The sequence below is a fragment of the Trichechus manatus genome, unplaced genomic scaffold (assembly GCF_000243295.1).
Source record: "Trichechus manatus latirostris isolate Lorelei unplaced genomic scaffold, TriManLat1.0 scaffold00073, whole genome shotgun sequence".
In the NCBI taxonomy this organism is placed as follows: Eukaryota; Metazoa; Chordata; class Mammalia; order Sirenia; family Trichechidae; genus Trichechus; species Trichechus manatus.
Window position 1 is genome coordinate 13,538,444 of NW_004444009.1, and position 4,795 is coordinate 13,543,238.

The following is a 4,795-nucleotide window of genomic DNA, read 5'->3' on the forward strand; positions in this document are numbered from 1 at the left end:
CATATCCTCTAGGTTTTCAAATTTGTTGGTGTATAGTTTTTCATACTACTCTGTTATGAGCCTTTTATTTCAGTTGGGTCTGTTGTAATGTCCCCCATTTCATTGCTTATTTGGGTTATTTGCATCCTCTCCTGCTTTTCTTTGGTCAGTTTGGCCAGTGGTTTGTCGCTTTTGTTGATCCTTTCAAACAACCAACTTTTGGTTTTGTTGATTCTTTCTATTGTTTTTCTATTTCATTTATTTCTGCTCTGATGTTTATTATTTCCTTTCTTCTGGTGGCTGTGGGTCTTTTTTTGCTATTCTCTTTCTATTTGTTTGAGTTGTGTAGTTAATGTTTTCTTTTTTTTCATTCTTTTTTTATTGGAGCAGGATTTGGGAGTAGACATTGAGTGAGGCAGGGTTCACAATTATACATTTCATCAAAGTAAAAAGATTCTTAAAAATATAAATGATGGTACATGATTTTACTGTAGTAGCACAATCCTTAAATGAATTAAATGACTTGGTTTCACAGAAAAATACTGTAATACTTTAAATAAAAATTTTAAGATACAACAGTGACCAGTAAAATCACAACAAATGCAGTGATCAAAATATTTAACAGTCCTCCTTTTATCAAGCTTTTAAAAACACATTCAGTCTTCTTCACTGTCTGAGCAAATCAGTTTTAGTTTCTTCATAGTCCTCCATCTGTGTTTTAACATGACGCTTGTGTGGTTGCTGAATTTATAATGTAATAGTATTTTAGTCCAGTTTCCCTCTCCATATTTCCTCATGCCACATCTCAGATTCCTGTCTTCTTCCCAAAGTCATGCCTGTTTTTTCCTAGATCGATGTTTTTCAGAAGTTACCAGCTGATTATTTAAAGTGTATCTTGTCTTGCATTTACTGGATCTTCTACTGTCTTCTTTCTTTCTTCTACTTTGAAGAGTTTCCATTCTTTCCTCTTTCTCATCAGGATCTTGTAGTTGGCTTCCATGGTTAAACTTAGATAAGAAGAGATTCTTGTGGGACCTCAATAAGGATACTGTACCCTCTGAGGATTAAGTTACCGCAGACTGTTTGTCACTAACACTTTCTCCTATATCCAAATTAGCTGGAGTCTCCATTTCACTGTCATTACTATTAGGTTTATCTCGAGAAGTTAATGTTCTTGCTGTTTTAGTTTCCACTACTTTTGCTGCTGCCTTCATTAGAAAAGTCGATGATTTTTCATTTAGCACGTAATTCACATAACTCTTAATTTTCTCCATCATGTGGCTGTAGCGGAAGTGTTGAAAAATGGAATGGAATGCAACTTTCTGAGAGATTATTGTAAGCAATTTTCTTTTTAAAGGTGAATAAGAATTTGGGTCTTCAAATATTCTTTCAAAGACTTCTTCTGCTTCCTTGAAATTGCCACTTTTCATACAAACATGTATAGCCTGACTTTTAATTAAATTCTGTATTTCTTCATGAAGTTTGTGATGTTCCTTTACAATTGAATCCCAAATCAACAGGGCTGATTTCAAGGGTGTAGTTCGTTCATCACTTTCAAACTGTGCATCTTTTGAGACTGAAGCAGCTCCGCTTCTTGAATCCCTTGTCTCTTCAGCTTCTGCTTCCTATGACCTCTCGGCCCTCAGGCCTCACACCTGCATCTTCCCTGCTTGGGCAATTGTTCCAAAGCTCAGCAGCTCCACCGGTATAGGTGCCCGGAGGCACCCCACTCTGCCAGAAAGCCTTATGCACACAGACACTCAGCTGTCTCGCTCCATGGGTCGGCAAGCCTAGATCCACCGATAAGTGCCCAGAGGCACCCCACTCTGCCAGGAAGCCTCCTGCACACAGGCACTCAGCTCTCTCACTCCGTGTGTTGGTTCCAGCGGCGTCTTGCACTGGTCTCCTGGTTCTGCTGCTGTTGGTTCTCTGCTGCTGCTGGTCCTCTGTCACTGCCACACGTGTATTCATTCACAGTTTTAAAACCACTTCCACATTTTAGGTATCTGTTACAGTAGCACCGCACTCTCTCGGTAGAAAATTCTGTCTTAGTCATCTAGTGCTGCTACGACACAAATACCACAAGTGGATGGTTTTAAGGAAGAGAAGTTTATTTCCTCATAGTCAAAGTAGGCTACAAGTCAAAATTCAAGGTGTCAGCTCCAGGGGAAGGCTTTCTCTCTCTCAGCCTTCTCATCAGTGTTCCCCCAGACTAGGAGCTTCTTGGTTCAGGGACCCCGGTCCAAAGGATGCTCTCTGCTCCTGGCACTGCTTTCTTGATGGTATGAGGTCCCCCTGTAGTTAATGTTTTGATTTTGTCCCTTTCTTCTTTTTTGATGTGTGTATCAATTGCTATAAATTGTCCTCTGGCCACTTCCAGAGAACATGGCGCTATAGTCAGAAACACCACGCCATCACTCCACAGCAAAAGATCAGAAAAACTAAGTCAAACAGAGTCACAGGTCAATCCTGAAACCCTAAGCATCAAATGAGGATATAAAGAACTCAGCCAAGCACAGAATGGAATAAAAAACTGACCGAGAACAGAGAGCGAGGAGAGATACATGCAGAGGTCCCCTATCAGCTACCACAGCCTGGATCCTCCATTGTGGACTCCTATCAGAGATCTGCGAACAGGGAGTATGAGAAAGCAACTTCATGGAGCTTCCAGCAGGAGACAGAACAACCAGTAACCAGCGATATAGGCTCCCCCCCCCTTCTTCACCCCCATTTAGCCTCCTCTGCTTCCTGCAACCACAGTCTCTTGGCTGTGAAGCACGACCTTCACCCGGGTGTCACTTGGATTCACCCAACCACACTGGCTGGCTCCTTGAGTGCCTTTTGTTGGCTGCTGGTGTTGCTTTTTTCTGCTTCTTTAGACTTCTTCCTTACCTCTCACCACCTCCCCCTCCTTTCTCTCAAATACCTGGCTCCATGTGCCATCTTTGCTTCTTCCTGAAAGGCTGTGAAACACCACTCGACTGGTAAACTGCTTCCGGGCCCATGCTGTCATGTTTGTGGGACCCCCTGGGCTTTTTTGTTTGTTTGTTTTCTCTGATTTTTTTCTGTTTTGATCTGTTTGTTTGTTTTCTTCTTCTTTTGTCAGCTTGGGAGCGTCTTCCAGCCGGGCAGTACTGCGCTGCTTGGAAACTACTCCCTTACTCTGCAAAGACACACAGGGACATCCCTAAGGGCATTTCTTTTTTCTTGTTTTTTGTTTTTTTGTTTCTTTGTTTTGTTTTCTCCTCTCTCTTACTGGCTTTTTGTCTTTCTTCATTTCCAGTTTCTCAATTTATTCATTTTTTCTTTTATCCATTTTCTTTTTTTTCATTTTTGTTTTTCCCCATTTCTCAGTCTCTCCTCTCTCCACTCCAATAGGAAGCTCCCTTAGCACACTTTTTGTTTGTGTGTATGTTTTGGCGCCTGTTTCTCTCTCTTCTCTCTCATCTTTCCCATACCCATCTTAGCTCCACACATCACAATCTAACCCCTCCTTCCTGCCTACCTGCACCGTGTGCTGAACATCACACTCTCGAGAAGCACAGGCACCGCTTACTGGAACCTGCCCTGCACTGATTCCCCGTCCGCACTGTCAGCCCTGGTACATGGCAAACAACCCATCCCAGCAACTCTCCTTCAGCTGGACCTGCCCTGCTGTACCATACCTGAGTGACTGACCCTGCCCATTGGAGAAGGAGGTGAAAAGTATTTCGCCCACAGATGAGCAAACAACAAAGAACACACAGCCCACCTGCTCAGACATAACCAAATAAAACAAAAAGCAGGATGATACAAATATACAATCAATAAACAAGCGAAATAACCACTGAATGCCTCAAAGACAGCAGACAATATCAAAACATTTACAAAAACAGGACAAGATAGTTCCAGTAGGCGTCCACAATAGAACACCAGATGACCTTCCAGTAAAAGAAAAGGCACTAGACCTAACTGATAGGGAATTAAAATCTCTAATATCCAGAATTATCCAAGAGTTGAAGCAAAAAGCAGACAAAAATGACGAAAAAATAGACAAGTTCATGGAAAAGACAGACAAATTCATGGAAAATACAGACAAAAAAAGGAAGAATACAAGAAAATAACACAGGAACAAAGTGCTAAAGTAAATTCATAACTGGAAATCATACAAAAACAACAGTTAGAAATCCAAAAGATAAACAACAAGATTTCAGAAATGGACAGTGTCATAGAAGGGCTGAGGAGCAGGTTTGAAACAGTGGAAGATAGGAGCAGTGAAATTGAAGACAAACACTTAGCTACAACTCTGTTTGAGGAAAAATCAGAAAAAAGAATGAAGAAAACCTGAGAATTATATGGGATACAATCAAAAGCAAAAATCTGCAAGTGATCAGAGTTCCAGAACAGGGGGAGAAAACAGAAAACACAGAGAAGATCATTGAAGACTTGCTGACAGAAAACTTCTCCAATATCATGAAAGATGAAAAGCTGACCATCCAAGAAGCTCAACAAACCCCATATAGGATATATCCCAAAAGAAAATCACCAACGCATATCATAATCACACTTGCTAAAACCATAGACAAACAAAGAATCCTGAGAGCAGCTTGAGAAAAATGAAAAGTCACATATAGAGGAGAAACAATAAGACTAAGCTCCGATTATTCGGCAGAAACTATGGAGGCAAGAAGGTAATGGGATGACATATATAAAACCATGAAAGAAAAAAATTATCATCCAACAGTAATATATCCTGCAAAACTCTCATTCAAATATGATGGTGAAATTAGGACATTTCCAGATAAACAGAAATTAAGGGACTATGTAAAAACCAAAC

The 4,795-nt window shown here is 40.7% G+C and overlaps 1 pseudogene; it reads right to left on the reverse strand.

Annotated features, from left to right (window-relative positions):
* Nucleotides 1-311: 311 nt before the first annotated feature.
* On the reverse strand, nt 312-2,586 carry LOC101344309 (telomeric repeat-binding factor 1-like; annotated as a pseudogene).
* Between the last annotated feature and the right edge of the window lie 2,209 nt (nt 2,587-4,795).